The sequence below is a fragment of the Ranitomeya variabilis genome, chromosome 1, assembly GCF_051348905.1.
Source record: "Ranitomeya variabilis isolate aRanVar5 chromosome 1, aRanVar5.hap1, whole genome shotgun sequence".
In the NCBI taxonomy this organism is placed as follows: Eukaryota; Metazoa; Chordata; class Amphibia; order Anura; family Dendrobatidae; genus Ranitomeya; species Ranitomeya variabilis.
In genome coordinates this window covers 1,126,740,977-1,126,761,186 of record NC_135232.1, presented here as the reverse complement: position 1 = coordinate 1,126,761,186, position 20,210 = coordinate 1,126,740,977, and the positions used below count along the sequence as shown (strand labels likewise).

The window sequence follows — 20,210 nt, the reverse complement described above, 5'->3', positions numbered from 1 at the left end:
CATAGTACACCTGTTCGGGGAGGTCCCTCCATATTACACCTGTTCGGGGAGGTCCCTCCATATTACACCTGATCGGTGAGGCCCCTCCATATTACACCTGATCGGGGAGATGCCTCCATATTACACCTGATCGGGGAGGCCCCTCCATATTACACCTGATCGGGGAGGCCCCTCCATATTACAACTGATCGGGGAGATGCCTCCATATTACACCTGATCGGGGAGGCCCCTCCATATTACACCTGATCGGGGAGGCCCCTCCATATTACACCTGATCGGGGAGATGCCTCCATATTACACCTGATCGGGGAGGCCCCTCCATATTACACCTGATCGGGGAGATGCCTCCATATTACACCTGATCGGGGAGGCCCCTCCATATTACACCTGATCGGGGAGGCCCCTCCATATTACACCTGATCGGGGAGGCCCCTCCATATTACACCTGATCAGGGAGGCCCCTCCATATTACACCTGATCGGGGAGGTCCCTCCATATTACACCTGATCGGGGAGATGCCTCCATATTACACCTGATCGGGGAGGCCCCTCCATATTACACCTGATCGGGGAGGCCCCTCCATATTACACCTGATCGGGGAGATGCCTCCATATTACACCTGATCGGGGAGGCCCCTCCATATTACACCTGATCGGGGAGATGCCTCCATATTTCACCTGATCCGGGAGGCCCCTCCATATTACACCTGATCGGGGAGGCCCCTCCATATTACACCTGTTCGGGGAGGTCCCTCCATATTACACCTGATCGGTGAGGCCCCTCCATATTACACCTGATCGGGGAGGCCCCTCCATAATACACCTGATCGGGGAGGCCCCTCCATATTACACCTGATCGGGGAGGCCCCTCCATATTACACCTGATCGGGGAGGCCCCTCCATATTACACCTGATCGGGGAGGCCCGTCCATATTACACCTGATCCAGAAGGCCCCTCCATATTACACCTGATCCAGGAGGCCCCTCCATATTACACCTGATCGGGGAGGTCCCTCCATATTACACCTGAACGGGGAGGCCCCTCCATATTACACCTGATCAGGGAGGCCCCTCCATATTACACCTAATCGGGGAGGCTCCTCCATATTACACCTGATCAGGGAGGCCCCTCCATATTACACCTGATCGGGGAGGCCCCTCCATATTACACCTGATCAGGGAGGCCCCTCCATATTACACCTGATCGGGGAGGCTCCTCCATATTACACCTGATCGGGGAGGCCCCTCCATATTACACCTGATCGGGGAGGCCCCTCCATATTACACCTGATCGGGGAGGCCCCTCCATATTACACCTGATCGGGGAGGCCCCTCCATATTACACCTGATCCAGGAGGCCCCTCCATATTACACCTGATCCAGGAGGCCCCTCCATATTACACCTGATCGGGGAGGTCCCTCCATATTACACCTGATCGGAGAGGCCCCTCCATATTACACCTGATCAGGGAGGCCCCTCCATATTACACCTGATCGGGGAGGCTCCTCCATATTACACCTGATCGGGGAGGCTCCTCCATATTACACCTGATCGGGGAGGCCCCTCCATATTACACCTGATCGGGGAGGCCCCTCCATATTACACCTGATCGGGAGGCCCCTCCATATTACACCTGATCAGGGAGGCCCCTCCATATTACACCTGATCAGGGACTCCCCTCCATATTACACCTGATCGGGGAGGCCCCTCCATATTACACCTGATCGGTGAGGCCCCTCCATATTACACCTGATCGGGGAGGCCCCTCCATATTACACCTGATCGGTGAGGCCCCTCCATATTACACCTGATTAGGGAGGCCCCTCCATATTACACCTGATCGGTGAGGCCCCTCCATATTACACCTGATCGGGGAGATGCCTCCATATTACACCTGATCGGGGAGGCCCCTCCATATTACACCTGATCGGGGAGATGCCTCCATATTACACCTGATCGGGGAGGCCCCTCCATATTACACCTGATCGGGGAGGCCCCTCCATATTACACCTGATCGGGGAGATGCCTCCATATTACACCTGATCGGGGAGGCCCCTCCATATTACACCTGATCGGGAGGCCCCTCCATATTACACCTGATCAGGGAGGCCCCTCCATATTACACCTGATCGGGGAGGCTCCTCCATATTACACCTGATCGGGGAGGCCCCTCCATATTACACCTGATCGGGGAGGCTCCTCCATATTTCACCTGATCGGGGAGGCTCCTCCATCGTACACATGATCAGGGAGGCCCCTCCATATTACACCTGATCAGGGAGGCCCCTCCATATTACACCTGATCGGGGAGATGCCTCCATATTACACCTGATCGGGGAGGCTCCTCCATATTACACCTGATCGGGGAGGCCCCTCCATATTACACATGATCGGGGAGGCTCCTCCATATTTCACCTGATCGGGGAGGCTCCTCCATATTACACCTGATCGGGGAGGCCCCTCCATATTTCACCTGATCAGGGAGGCCCCTCCATATTACACCTGATCGGGGAGGCTCCTCCATATTTCACCTGATCGGGGAGGCCCCTCCATATTACACCTGATCCAGGAGGCCCCTCCATATTACACCTGATCCAGGAGGCCCCTCCATATTACACCTGATCGGGGAGGCTCCTCCATCGTACACCTGATCGGGGAGGCCCATCGATATTACACCTGATCGGGGAGGCCCCTCCATATTACACCTGATCGGGGAGGCTCCTCCATATTACACCTGATCGGGGAGGCCCCTCCATATTACACCTGATCGGGGAGGCTCCTCCATATTACACCTGATCGGGGAGGCCCCTCCATATTACACCTGATCGGGGAGGCCCCTCCATATTACACCTGATCGGGGAGGCCCCTCCATATTACACCTGATCGGGGAGGCCCCTCCATATTACACCTGATCGGGGAGGCCCCTCCATATTACACCTGATCGGGGAGGCCCCTCCATATTACACCTGATCGGGGAGGCCCCTCCATATTACACCTGATTGGGGAGGCCCCTCCATATTACACCTGATCAGGGAGGCCCCTCCATATTACACCTGATCAGGGAGGCCCCTCCATATTACACCTGATCGGGGAGGCCCCTCCATATTACACCTGATCAGGGAGGTCCCTCCATATTACACCTGATCGGGGAGGCCCCTCCATATTACACCTGATCGGTGAGGCCCCTCCATATTACACCTGATCGGGGAGGCCCCTCCATATTACACCTGATCGGGGAGGCTCCTCCATATTACACCTGATCGGGGAGGCCCCTCCATATTACACCTGATCGGGGAGGCTCCTCCATCGTACACCTGATCGGGGAGGCCCCTCCATATTACACCTGATTGGGGAGGCCCCTCCATATTACACCTGATCGGGGAGGATCCTCCATATTACACCTGATCAGGGAGGCCCCTCCATATTACACCTGATCGGGGAGGCTCCTCCATATTACACCTGATCGGGGAGGCTCCTCCATATTACACCTGATCGGGGAGGCTCCTCCATATTACACCTGATCGGGGAGGCCCCTCCATATTACACCTGATCGGGGAGGCCCCTCCATATTACACCTGATCGGGGAGGCCCCTCCATATTACACCTGATCGGGGAGGCCCCTCCATATTACACCTGATCGGGGAGGCTCCTCCATATTACACCTGATCGGGGAGGCCCCTCCATATTACACCTGATTGGGGAGGCCCCTCCATATTACTCCTGATCGGGGAGATGCCTCTATATTACACCTGATCGGGGAGGCCCCTCCATATTACACCTGATCCGGGAGGCCCCTCCATATTACTCCTGATCGGGGAGGCCCCTCCATATTACACCTGATCGGGGAGGCTCCTCCATATTACACCTGATCAGGGAGGCCCCTCCATATTACACCAGATCGTGGAGGCTCCTCCATCGTACACCTGATCGGGGAGGCCCCTCCATATTACACCTGATTGGGGAGGCCCCTCCATATTACAGCTGATCGGGGAGGATCCTCCATATTACACCTGATCAGGGAGGCCCCTCCATATTACACCTGATCGGGGAGGCTCCTCCATATTACACCTGATCGGGGAGGCTCCTCCATATTACACCTGATCGGGGACGCTCCTCCATATTTCACCTGATCGGGGAGGCCCCTCCATATTACACCTGATCGGGGAGGCCCCTCCATATTACACCTGATCGGGGAGGCCCCTTCTTATTACACCTGATTGGGGAGGCCCCTCCATATTACACCTGATCGGGGAGGCTCCTCCATATTACACCTGATCAGGGAGGCCCCTCCATATTACACCTGATCGGGGAGGCCCCTCCATATTACACCTGATCGGGGAGGCTCCTCCATATTACACCTGATCAGGGAGGCCCCTCCATATTACACCTGATCGGGGAGGCTCCTCCATCGTACACCTGATCGGGGAGGCCCATCGATATTACACCTGATCGGGGAGGCTCCTCCATATTATACCTGATCGGGGAGGCCCCTCCATATTACACCTGATCGGGGAGGCTCCTCCATATTACACCTGATCGGGGAGGCTCCTCCATATTACACCTGATCGGGGAGGCTCCTCCATATTACACCTGATCGGGGAGGCCCCTCCATATTACACCTGATCGGGGAGGCCCCTCCATATTACACCTGATCGGGGAGGCTCCTCCATATTACACCTGATCGGGGAGGCCCCTCCATATTACACCTGATCGGGGAGGCCCCTCCATATTACACCTGATCGGGGAGGCCCCTCCATATTACACCTGATCGGGGAGGCCCCTCCATATTACACCTGATCGGGGAGGCCCCTCCATATTACACCTGAACATGGAGGCCCCTCCATGTTACACCTGATCAGGGAGGCCCCTCCATATTACACCTGATCGGGGAGGCCCCTCCATATTACACCTGATCGGGGAGGCCCCTCCATATTACACCTGATCGGGGAGGCTCCTCCATATTACACCTGATCGGGGAGGCCCCTCCATATTACACCTGATCGGGGAGGCCCCTCCATATTACACCTGATCGGGGAGGCCCCTCCATATTACACCTGATCGGGGAGGCCCCTCCATATTACACCTGATCGGGGAGGCCCCTCCATATTACACCTGATCGGGGAGGACCCTCCATATTACACCTGATCGGGGAGGCCCCTCCATATTACACCTGATCGGGGAGGCCCCTCCATATTACACCTGATCGGGGAGGCCCCTCCATATTACACCTGATCGGGGAGGCCCCTCCATATTACACCTGATCGGGGAGGTCCCTCCATATTACACCTGATCGGGGAGGTCCCTCCATATTACACCTGATCCGGGAGGCGCCTTGGGGAGTTTACGTTTCTTCCCCATTGTCCCATCGGCAGCAGATTCTTGAGTAGAGGATGTCAATTTTTTTATTTTTTTTTACGAAAATCTGAATATTTCGTCACAGAGAAGGTTTTTCTAATCTCATAGAGGAGGATCCCGCCAAGATGTCAGATGATACTGTGGTATTGACATGTGAGAAGTGTTTGGGGTAAGAGGATTACCCGTCTCTGTATCGTCCACATGACAAAGCCGGACGGGAGACAGGTCATTGAGGAGACGCGGGTCATTATTACAATCCAGTGCTGACTTATTAGAAACCATTCTCCCCTCCGCGGTAATGACCGTCGCAATCACTCGCCTGATGGGCCATTGTGGCGAAACTCAAGGTCCATATTGTAAGCAAAACCCAAAAGAACCTGCAACGCCCACTGCAACCACTGGGTGGCCACACAGACACCAGAAACGTCTGCAGGCAGAGTATCACAAAATCAATGCATTATTCCAAGCTGGATATGTAGGGTCATTAGTCTCAGGGTAAGAAGATCCAAGAGAGAAAGTAAGAAGGCAGAGAGGAGGATCGTACCTGAGCTCAGATTATACAGATTATAGTCAGCCAGACCGGAAGCTCATCCGAAGCTGCACAACCCAGAATGTAGGAAGAGAGATATCATATCACTGGTCAGATCAAGAAATTACTCCATAATCCTAAGGATGATCTGTGAGAGAAATGGAGATGAAAAAGATGATAGATAGATAGATAGATAGATAGATAGATAGATAGATAGATAGATAATAGGGAGATAATAGATAGATAGATAGATAGATAGATAGATAGATAGATAGATAGATAGATAGATAGATAGATAGATAGAAAATAGATAGATGATAGATAGATAGATAATATATATATAGATAGATAGATAGATGATAGATAGATAGATAGATAGATAGATAGATAGATAGATAGATAGATAGATAGATAGATAGAAAATAGATAGATGATAGATAGATGATAGATAATAGATAGATAGATAGATGATAGATAGTAGATTATAGATAGATGATAGATAGATAATTGATAAATATTAGACTTTGATTTTTTTTAAGGATAATTACAATCAGATAATATGTACGGTAACTGAATAGAAACATTTGCTCTTTTTCACAGTCTGTTGTGCAGACCGCAGGATTCCCATATATTTGGCCGATGCTTTTGTAGCGCCCCCACTGCCGCAGGGCCGAGGGGTACCCGGTACCGGGCCTCTGAGTCTCTGTTCTGGGGTTGTCACGGTGGCTAGACCCGGTCCGTGACCCTGCTGAGGGGCGTACAATAAAGGTGGTGGTATGGTGATGATGTTATGGTGGTGCGGTGCAGTGCCGGTCGCAGTAAATAACGAGGACACCAGGTTGCAGTCTCTTTACCTCTTTACTGAAGGCTTCAAGGTCCTCAGTCCGGAATATGGTTAACCAGGCTGCACAAGTCTGGCCGGTCCGATGGCACCTCCAGAGTTCCCTTTGCAGGTGGAAATCTGTGCCTACCTTCTAGCGCTTGTGTGTTGTTGTCCTCCCCTGCTGTGCTTACGGGATAGTACCCCACAACTGTTGTGTCTGTTTCTCGTGTTCCCTCACAAATCGATTCTGATGTTCTTCCACGTCCCACAGATCTTGTGGTTAGGACGCACCCGTATGACGGGGAGGCTCGGAGCTCTTCCGTGACTCTAGCGTCGCCCCACTCCTGTTGTTACCCCCCTGTGTCTTCCTAGGTGAATTGGGTGAGACAGCCCGCCTATAACTGACTGTCCTGCCGTAGGTTTGAAGTTTGGCCTGGAGCTCTATACTTCCTCGGCGTTCCGGCCACCGGCTACGTGCCTCAATAGGATGTTGCCTCGTCTTACAGCACGACTCCTACTGGTATTCTCCTTGTTGCGTTGATCTCATTTCTCACTCAGCACAATGAACCTCGCTTCTTATCCTTTCTTGGGGTACCACCGCTATATCGTGCAGGCGCGGTCCCGTAACGTTCTCTCAGTTCGCTAGGCCTCTGTCAGGATCCCACCCCTGACAGGGACCCCTCTGAATCTTCCCCTACAACACCCTCTGCCCTATGTGTTGCCTGGTTCCAACCCAGCCAGCTTTCTGACTAACTTTCTGCCTAACCCCCAGTTTTACCAGATTGTGAGGAGTGGCCTAATACATAGAACCCTTAGCTCCCCCTGGAGGCAGACTGTGAAGTGTATTGGTGACTGTGATACCTGGTCAGAAGAACTCCTTCAGTGCCATCAGACGTACCATGGCCCCCCTTAGCGGCGGAGCACCAGTATTGCAACGACCAGGACTCTGGGGCGCTGCACTCCCCCCCGGTTAAATCCAGTACTCCTGGACTGGGAAGAAAACAACAATACATGTCAGCAAAAAGACATACAATTTTGAAAATGCAAGTACAAGTAAACTTTTTAACAGAGCTTCCCTTTATGGGAGGTGAGGACACTTGAACGTTACAAACATGGTTAAATATTTTAAATAACATACTATAAATAACTTTTCTTACCCAACCGGGTATTCTACTAAGTGCAAATTACTTGAACAATAATTTAACTTTGCCTTTAAGGACGTACTCGCTAAATCCACTAAAGAACTTCTTATAACACATTATAAGGCTAATCAACTTTTATGCATTCTCCTTTTTTACATCTGCAGGACCACCTGTCCTAACTGCTCCAGGCCTACTGCCTCTCCTTTCTGTTACAGGACCGCCCCTTTCTGCCTGGGCCTACTGTCTTTCTACTACTATACACAGTATAGAACATATCATTTATCTTTCAGTTCAGGATTACTGAGCCATCTCTGTATGGCTCCTAGGAGGACTCACTGACTAACCCCGTATGGGTTCACTTTCTGTCCTCATTCTTCTATCAACATCATTAAACATTTCTTACAATGTAACTAGCTTTCTACATATAACTTTCACATATCAGCATTATCAGTACTTTCTTTCTTTCAAAACATCATCATTCTTTAAGTGCTTTTGATGAACATCCCCTTTAAGAGGGGACCAAGTCTCTATGAGGTAGTGCAACTTCTCAATCTGCAAGTCCGTATGCAGCAAGGACTCCGGTACTGCTTTCAGGAACAGTTTCTTCGCAAAGAGTCCTTTCTTTTATAAAACCAGTAGAGAGCACCTTTAAGAAGGTGCAAACTATTTACAACATCAGTTTTTGAATCATTCACCGTCCATGATTCGGCAGTCTCTTGATAACTGAGGCAAAAAGTAGAAAACAAACAAAAGGCAATAGGGATCCTGGGTCAACAAAGGGATCCCTTTAAGAGTTAACCCTGGACGGGTTTTAGCAGCATAACAGCAGAAAAACAATGAACTATTTACATATCCATGGCATCGAGGTTTACTCTCGCTCTGGCGGCCGTAGCTCCGCATAGACCTCGCTCGGCAAGGTGATCGGCGAGATCGGGGCCTTTAAGAAGTGCTCCATACCCTTGGCCCAATCCCAGGGTGTAAAGCGCCGGAGTCTACAGGTCCCAGGGAGAGGGGGTACCGTGACGGGGCCTATCAGCAAGTCCTCTGCTGGCAAGGCAGGGTAGTTCTTCATACCTGCTTCAGATGCGGTCCCTCCGGTGCCGATCTGCTCCATCTCCGCTGGGGTCTGGAACGCTAGTTGCAGGGCCTTGTGCTGCGGCGTTGTCATCTCCGTTTGCAGCACCTTGCTTTCCGGCAGGGCCTTGCTTTCTGGCTTCGGAGCGCTGGAACTTCATTCCTGCTCCGGACCAGACGAGGCTGCCAACAGACGTCTGATGAGGCTCCCGATGAAGGTCTTCTTCCACCCGGCCTCAGTGCTCAGCTGCGTCCGCAGGAGTTGGTCGCTGAGCTCATCCACCCCTGCCGGCAGGAAGTCAGTATCAGCGGTGGAGGCCTGGTCACGGTGTCCCTCCGGGTAGCTGGAGTCCTCCGCTCCGACCCCACGCTCCGGTTCCGGGAAGCTCTCCATGGCGCCCTCCACGTGGTTCGCTTCTTCTTCCTGGTCCTTTTCCCGCTCTCTCCTTCGTGGGCGGTTTCGTTTTCTTTGTCTCTGCCCACCATTGAGGATCAGGAGGCGGATCTCGGCTTCTGACGGACACGTCCTCAAGGGGCCGAAATATTTAGACTGGGCGGCCATTGTCTTTCGCGCTCTTCAGCTTGTCTACGCCCACTCCACGCCCTTCTTCTTCTCCTGCGCTCTCCTCAGTGCTGTAATGGCGGCGGTTTTGGCGGGAACTTCTGGCGGCAAGTGGCAATCCACAGTCTTTGCAATAAGTCACAGTCCAAGCACAGTAAATCACAGTTCCAAGGCACACATGACCTGATTCTTCAGGCTTGAGTAGATCCTGTTCGTGACGCCAAGTTTGTAGCGCCCCCACTGCCGCAGGGCCGAGGGGTACCCGGTACCGGGCCTCTGAGTCTCTGTTCTGGGGTTGTCACGATGGCTAGACCCGGTCCGTGACCCTGCTGAGGGGCGTACAATAAAGGTGGTGGTATGGTGATGATGTTATGGTGGTGCGGTGCAGTGCCGGTCGCAGTAAATAACGAGGACACCAGGTTGCAGTCTCTTTACCTCTTTACTGAAGGCTTCAAGGTCCTCAGTCCGGAATATGGTTAACCAGGCTGCACAAGTCCGGCCGGTCCGATGGCACCTCCAGAGTTCCCTTTGCAGGTGGAAATCTGTGCCTACCTTCTAGCGCTTGTGTGTTGTGGTCCTCCCCTGCTGTGCTTACGGGATAGTACCCCACAACTGTTGTGTCTGTTTCTCGTGTTCCCTCACAACTCGATTCTGATGTTCTTCCACGTCCCCCAGATCTTGTGGTTAGGACGCACCCGTATGACGGGGAGGCTCGGAGCTCTTCCGGGACTCTAGCGTCGCCCCACTCCTGTTGTTACCCCCCTGTGTCTTCCTAGGTGAATTGGGTGAGACAGCCCGCTTATAACTGACTGTCCTGCCGTAGGTTTGAAGTTTGGCCTGGAGCTCTATACTTCCTCGGCGTTCCGGCCACCGGCTACGCGCCTCAATAGGATGTTGCCTCGTCTTACAGCACGACTCCTACTGGTATTCTCCTTGTTGCGTTGATCTCATTTCTCACTCAGCACAATGAACCTCGCTTCTTATCCTTTCTTGGGGTACCACCGCTATATCGTGCAGGCTCGGTCCTGTAACATTCTCTCAGTTCGCTAGGCCTCTGTCAGGATCCCACCCCTGACAGGGACCCCTCTGAATCTTCCCCTACAACACCCTCTGCCACAAGGTGTTGCCTGGTTCCAACCCAGCCAGCTTTCTGATCTAACTTCCTGCCTGACCCCCAGTTTTACCAGATTGTGAGGAGTGGCCTAATACATAGAACCCTTAGCTCCCCCTGGAGGCCAGACTGTGAAGTGTATTGGTGACTGTGATACCTGGTCAGAAGAACTCCTTCAGTGCCATCAGACGTACCATGGCCCCCCTTAGCGGCGGAGCACCAGTACTGCAACGACCAAGACTCTGGGGCGCTGCACTTTCACATGAGATAAGCGGCATCAGATATTTCTGGCAGCTACTTGTCTCTTCCTTTCACTGAAAGAAACAGGAACTGATGATTGTTGCCTTTAAAGTGGTGAAATATAAAAATAAGTATAAAATAATAATAATAATTGGAAAAAAATCTACACTAAATCAATGCAATTGATGCCTATTAGATGGATTACCAGACCACCCATTCCTAGACCATCAGCTCCTAATCATCGGCTCAGCCATCATGGTGGCGTCCTGCAGAAGGCCGGGGTGATGGATTTGTGAGATGATACATTGTAGCCTGGAGGACAGCCTCATTCTTATATTAATACCATTATTATCAGGACTCTAGGTACAGAGAGTCATATAGATGTGATGAGATAAGACCTGATTTCTGCCAGCGCCCTCTGACAGGGAGACATGATCTATGAGCGAGGACGACAGAGAATTATATATGTATCACTGAAAAGATAAAGAGGAACATTCTAAGGAAATCTCTGCAATTACTAGAATTGTTATCATCATTATTTCTGTAGCTAGAAAAATGTAGTTTTATTGAATAATGTATAGTATGTACCGTATATAAAGTGCATACATATACGTGTACAGATCACACATTACACACATACAGTCCATACACACACATACATTTACATATATAGTACTGTACACGTGTGTATTTGGAACAAAGTGCAAACAAATATATATACAGAACACACATTCAGTACAGTAGACACATACATATGTATATACAGCACAGTACACACATTCAGTACAGTACACACATATGTATATACAGCACAATACACACATTCAGTACAGTAGACACATACATATGTATACACAGCACAATACACACATTCAGTACAGTACACACATACATATGTATATACAGCACAGTACACACATTCAGTACATTATACACATACATATGTATATACAGCACAATACACACATTCAGTGCAGTACACACATACATATGTATATGCAGCGCCCCAGAGTCCTGGTCGTTGCAGTGCTGTGGCTTCGCCGCTAAGGGGAGCCATGGTACGTTCGATGGCACTGAAGGAGTTCCTCCAATCAGGTATCACAGACACCAATATGTTTCACAGCTGGGCCTCCGGGGGGAGCTAAGGGTGCTATTCATTAGGCCACTCCCCACCATAGTGGATAAACTGGGGGTCAGGCAGGAAGTTAGATGAGAACGCTGACGGGATTGAACAGAGCAACACCCTGTGGCAGAGGGTGTTGTGAAGGGAGAGACTGTAGGGTCTCTGCCAGGGGTGGGATCCTGGCAGAGGCTTGGCATTGAGAGAACGTAACGGGACCGTGCCTGCTCAGCTTAGCGGCGGTGCCCAAGAAAGGACTAGAAGCGAGATAGATTGTGCTGAGTGAGAAACGAGATCAAGCAGAAGGAGAATACCAGCAGGGGTTTTGTTGAAAGAGGCAGCACCCTGCTGAGGCGCAATACCGGTGGCCGGAACGCCGAGGGAGTGGATTAGAATACAGCTTCAAGCCATACTCCAAACAGCGGCAGGACAGTCGGTCTCAGGCGGGCTGTCTACCACATATCACCTATGAAGTCTTGGGGGGCAATTGCGGGAGAGGGGCGTCTCTAGGGTCCCGGAAGAACTCCAGGCCTACCTGACAAACGGGTGCCATTCCAACCTGAATACAGGGAAGGGGTGGATTACAGAGGAACATCAAATCGAGTTGTGAGGGAACTTAAGAAACAGACACAACCGTTGTGGGGTCACTTTCCGTGAGCACAGCAGGGAAGGACTACAACACATAGCGCTAGAAGGAAGGCACAGATCTCCACCTGAGAGGAGAACTCTGGAAGTGTCATTGGGCCGGCCGGACTTGCGCAGCCTGGTGAACCGTATTCTGGACTGAGGACTCAGAGATCTCCAGTAAAGAGGTAAAGAGACTGCAACCTGGTGTCCTCGTTATTTACCGCGACCTGCACCCCACAACTGCACCGCTACACCACCATTAGCACCACTTATTTCACCGGACGTCCCCCACTGACGGACAGGGCCACGGACCGGGTCTAGCCACCGTGACAACCCCAGGACTGAGATCCCAGAGGCCCGGCTCCGGGTACCCCTCGGCCCTGCGGCGGTGTGGGGGCGCGCCGCATATACACAGCACAGTACACACATTCAGTACAGTACACACATACATATGTATACACAGCACAATACACACATTCAGTACAGTACACACATACATATGTATATACAGCACAATACACACATTCAGTACAGTACACACATACATATGTATACACAGCACAATACACACATTCAGTACAGTACACACACATACATATGTATATACAGCACAATACACACATTCAGTACAGTAGACACATATGTATGTATATACAGCACAGTACACACATTCAGTACAGTACACACATACATATGTATATACAGCACAGTACACACATTCAGTACAGTAGACACATACATATGTATATACAGCACAGTACACACATTCAGTACAGTACACACATATGTATATACAGCACAGTACACACATTCAGTACAGTACACACATACATATGTATATACAGCACAGTACACACATTCAGTACAGTAGACACATACATATGTATATACAGCACAGTACACACATTCAGTACAGTACACACATATGTATATACAGCACAGTACACACATTCAGTACAGTACACACATATGTATATACAGCACAATACACACATTCAGTACAGTAGACACATACATATGTATATACAGCACAGTACACACATTCAGTACAGTAGACACATATGTATGTATATACAGCACAGTACACACATTCAGTACAGTACACACATATGTATATACAGCACAATACACACATTCAGTACAGTAGACACATACATATGTATATACAGCACAGTACACACATTCAGTACAGTACACACATATGTATATACAGCACAATACACACATTCAGTACAGTAGACACATACATATGTATATACAGCACAGTACACACATTCAGTACAGAAGACCCATACATATGTATATACAGCACAAAACACACATTCAGTACAGTAGACACATACATATGTATATACAGCACAATACACACATTCAGTACAGTACACACATACATATGTATATACAGCACAGTACACACATTCAGTACAGTACACACATACATATGTATACACAGCACAGTACACACATTCAGTACAGTACACACATACATATGTATATACAGCACAGTACACACATTCAGTACAGTACACACATACATATTTATATACAGCACAGTACACACATTCAGTACAGTACACACATACATATGTATATACAGCACAATACACACATTCAGTACAGTAGACACATACATATGTATATACAGCACAATACACACATTCAGTACAGTACACACATACATATGTATATACAGCACAGTACACACATTCAGTACAGTACACACATACATATGTATATACAGGACAATACACACATTCAGTACAGTACACACATACATATGTATATACAGCACAACACACACATTCAGTACAGTACACACATACATATGTATATACAGCACAATACACACATTCAGTACAGTAGACACATACATATGTATATACAGCACAATACACACATTCAGTACAGTACACACATACATATGTATATACAGCACAATACACACATTCAGTACAGTACACACATACATATGTATATACAGCACAATACACACATTCAGTACATTATACACATACATATGTATATACAGCAGAATACACACATTCAGTACAGTAGACCCATACATATGTATATACAGCACAATACACACATTCAGTACAGTACACACATACATATGTATATACAGCACAATACACACATTCAGTACAGTACACACATATGTATATACAGCACAATACACACATTCAGTACATTATACACATACATATGTATATACAGCACAGTACACACATTCAGTACAGTAGACACATACATATGTATATACAGCACAATACACACATTCAGTACAGTACACACATACATATGTATATACAGCACAATACACACATTCAGTACATTATACACATACATATGTATATACAGCACAATACACACATTCAGTACAGTACACACATACATATGTATACACAGCACAATACACACATTCAGTACAGTACACACATACATATGTATATACAGCACAATACACACATTCAGTACAGTACACACATATGTATATACAGCACAATACACACATTCAGTACAGTACACACATTCAGTACAGTAGACACATACATATGTATATACAGCACAATACACACATTCAGTACAGTACACACATACATATGTATATACAGCACAATACACACATTCAGTACAGTACACACATACATATGTATATACAGCACAATACACACATTCAGTACAGTACACACATACATATGTATATACAGCACAACACACACATTCAGTACAGTACACACATACATATGTATATACAGCACAATACACACATTCAGTACAGTGCACACACACATATGTATATACAGCACAATACACACATTCAGTACAGTACACACATACATATGTATATACAGCACAATACACACATTCAGTACATTATACACATACATATGTATATACAGCAGAATACACACATTCAGTACAGTAGACCCATACATATGTATATACAGCACAATACACACATTCAGTACAGTACACACATACATATGTATATACAGCACAATACACACATTCAGTACATTATACACATACATATGTATATACAGCAGAATACACACATTCAGTACAGTAGACCCATACATATGTATATACAGCACAATACACACATTCAGTACAGTACACACATATGTATATACAGCACAATACACACATTCAGTACATTATACACATACATATGTATATACAGCACAGTACACACATTCAGTACAGTAGACACATACATATGTATACACAGCACAATACACACATTCAGTACAGTACACACATACATATGTATATACAGCACAATACACACATTCAGTACATTATACACATACATATGTATATACAGCACAATACACACATTCAGTACAGTACACACATACATATGTATACACAGCACAATACACACATTCAGTACAGTACACACATACATATGTATATACAGCACAATACACACATTCAGTACAGTACACACATACATATGTATATACAGCACAATACACACATTCAGTACAGTACACACATATGTATATACAGCACAATACACACATTCAGTACAGTACACACATACATATGTATATACAGCACAATACACACATTCAGTGCAGTACACACATACATATGTATATACAGCACAATACACACATTCAGTACAGTACACACATACATATGTATATACAGCACAATACACACATTCAGTACATTATACACATACATATGTATATACAGCACAATACACACATTCAGTACAGTAGACCCATACATATGTATATACAGCACAATACACACATTCAGTACAGTACACACATATGTATATACAGCACAATACACACATTCAGTACATTATACACATACATATGTATATACAGCACAGTACACACATTCAGTACAGTAGACACATACATATGTATACACAGCACAATACACACATTCAGTACAGTACACACATACATATGTATATACAGCACAATACACACATTCAGTACATTATACACATACATATGTATATACAGCACAACACACACATTCAGTACAGTACACACATACATATGTATATACAGCACAATACACACATTCAGTACAGTACACACATACATATGTATATACAGCACAATACACACATTCAGTACATTATACACATACATATGTATATACAGCACAATACACACATTCAGTACAGTACACACATACATATGTATACACAGCACAATACACACATTCAGTACAGTACACACATACATATGTATATACAGCACAATACACACATTCAGTACAGTACACACATATGTATATACAGCACAATACACACATTCAGTACAGTACACACATTCAGTACAGTAGACACATACATATGTATACACAGCACAATACACACATTCAGTACAGTACACACATACATATGTATATACAGCACAATACACACATTCAGTACAGTAGACACATACATATGTATATACAGCACAATACACACATTCAGTACAGTACACACATACATATGTATATACAGCACAATACACACATTCAGTACAGTACACACATACATATGTATATACAGCACAATACACACATTCAGTACATTATACACATACATATGTATATACAGCACAATACACACATTCAGTACATTATACACATACATATGTATATACAGCACAATACACACATTCAGTACAGTACACACATACATATGTATACACAGCACAATACACACATTCAGTACAGGACACACATTCAGTACAGTACACACATACATATGTATACACAGTACAATACACACATTCAGGACAGTACACACATACATATGTATATGCAATAAAGAACATATATATGTGCGTATACATTACAGTACATACAATTATATACAGTACATACATTCAGTACCATACACACATCCAGTACAGCACACACATACATATGTATATACATATACAGTACAAAACGTACATTCAGTACATTACGCACACATGCAAATGTATATGCAATACAGAATAAATGTGTATATATATATATGTATTTATATATGGATATACATTACAGTATACACATTTATATACAGTTCATACCTTCAGTAAAGTACACACATTCAATACAGTACTCAAACATACAGACCTGTATATACAGTGCAGTATACCAATATAGTACACACATTAATGAGTAAATATGCAGTATATATACACATACAGTACACAAATTCATAAGTGCAAGCAGTACATTCCACATACATACATATGCACATACTGTACATACAGTGCACACAAGTTCCAGTACACACATGTGTATGTGTTTACAGTATCATACATACAAGCGATTTCAAAGTATATATAGCAGACACATTTAGGACAGTACACACATGCACATAAATATGTATATAGAGTGCATTCAAATGCAAATCTGCATATAATACAAACACACAGAACAAAGCACAAAGATTCATACCTTTCATTTGTTTAATTCATACATGTAGTACACATGTATATATATATATATATATATATATATATATATATATATATATATATATATATATATATATATATATATATATACAGTACAGGGCAAAAGTTTGGACACACCTTCTCATGTAAAGATTTTTCTGTGTTTTCATGACTATAATAATTGTACATTCACACTGAAGGCATCAAAACTATGAATTAACACATGTGGAATTATATACTTAACAAAAAAGTGTGAAACAACTGAAATTATGTCTTATATTCTAGGTTCTTCAAAGTAGCCAACTTTTGCTTTGATGACTGCTTTGCACACTCTTGGCATTCTCTTGATGAGCTTCAAGAGGTAGTCACCGGGAATGGTCTTCCAACAATCTTGAACGAGTTCCCAGAGATGCTTAGCACTTGTTGGCCCTTTTGCCTTCACTCTGCGGTCCAGCTCACCCCAAACCATCTCGATTGGGTTCAGGTCTGGTGACTGTGGAGGCCAGGTCATCTGGCGTAGCACCCCATCACTCTTCTTCTTGGTCAAATAGCCCTTACACAGCCTGGAGGTGTGTTTGGGGTCATTGTCCTGTTGAAAAATAAATGATGGTCCAACTAAAGGCAAACCGGATGGAATAGCATGCCGCTGCAAGATGCTGTGGTAGCCATGCTGGTTCAGTATGCCTTCAATGTTGAATAAATCCCCAACAGTGTCACCAGCAAAGCACCCCCACACCATCACACCTCCTCCTCCATGCTTCACGGTGGGAACCAGGCATGTAGAGTCCATCCGTTCACCTTTTCTGCGTCGCACAAAGACACGGTGGTTGGAACCAAAGATCACAAATTTGGACTCATCAGACCAAAGCACAGATTTCCACTGGTCTAATGTCCATTCCTTGTGTTCTTTAGCCCAAACAAGTCTCTTCTGCTTGTTGCCTGTCCTGAGCAGTGGTTTCCTAGCAGCTATTTTACCATGAAGGCTTACTGCACAAAGTCTCCTCTTAACAGTTGTTGTAGAGATGTGTCTGCTGCTAGAACTCTGTGTGGCATTGACCTGGTCTCTAATCTGAGCTGCTGTTAACCTGCGATTTCTGAGGCTGGTGACTCGGATAAACTTATCCTCAGAAGCAGAGGTGACTCTTGGTCTTCCTTTCCTGGGGCGGTCCTCATGTGAGCCAGTTTCTTTGTAGCGCTTGATGGTTTTTGCCACTGCACTTGGGGACACTTTCAAAGTTTTCCCAATTTTTCGGACTGACTGACCTTCATTTCTTAAAGTAATGATGGCCTCTCGTTTTTCTTTACTTAGCTGCTTTTTTCTTGCCATAATACAAATTCTAACAGTCTATTCAGTAGGACTATCAGCTGTGTATCCACCAGACTTCTGCACAACACAACTGATGGTCCCAACCCCATTTATAAGGCAAGAAATCCCACTTAGGCCGGTTTCACACGTCAGTGGCTCCGGTACGTGTGGTGACAGTTTCCTCACGTACCGGAGACACTGACACACGTAGACCCATAAAAATCAATGCATCTGTTCAGATGTCATTGATTTTTTGCGGACCGTGTCTCCGTGTGCCAAACACGGAGACATGTCAGTGTTCGTGGGAGCGCACGTATTACACGGACCCAATAGAGTCAATGGGTCCGTGTAAAACACAGACCTCACACGGACGTTCTCCGTCTGGGGTCCGTGTGCATGCAGGAGACAGCACTACAGTAAGCGCTGTCCCCCTCACATGGTGCTGAAGCCGCGATTCATATGTTCCCTGCAGCAGCATTTGCTGCAGAGAAAATATGAATAATAGTGTTTAAAATAAAGATCTATGTGTCCCCCGCCCTCCCACCCCCTGTGCGCCCCCCCACCCCCTGTGCGCCCCCCCGCTGTTCAGAAAATACTCACCCGCTCCCACATTGGCTGTCACTCCTTCCTCTCTGCCCCGCGCCTCCTACTGTATGCGGTCACGTGGGGCCGCTCATTTACAATCATGAATAGTCGGCTCCGCCCCTATGGGAGGTGGAGCCACATATTCATGACTGTAAATGATCGGCCCCACGTGACCGCATACACTAGAAGCCGCGGCCAAACCAGGAAGCAGCGAGGGAGGCGGGTATTTTCAGAACAGCGGGGGGGGGCGCACAGGGGGTGGGAGGGCGGTTGACACATAGATCTTTATTTTAAACACTGTTATTCATATTTTCTCTGC

General features: G+C 46.7%; 1 protein-coding gene across 1 annotated transcript in view; it reads left to right on the top strand.

The window, feature by feature from the left end:
• LOC143793021 (catenin alpha-2-like) overlaps positions 1–20,210 on the top strand; it is a 1,735,283-nt gene that overhangs the window by 1,602,892 nt on the left and 112,181 nt on the right. The window lies entirely within an intron of this gene.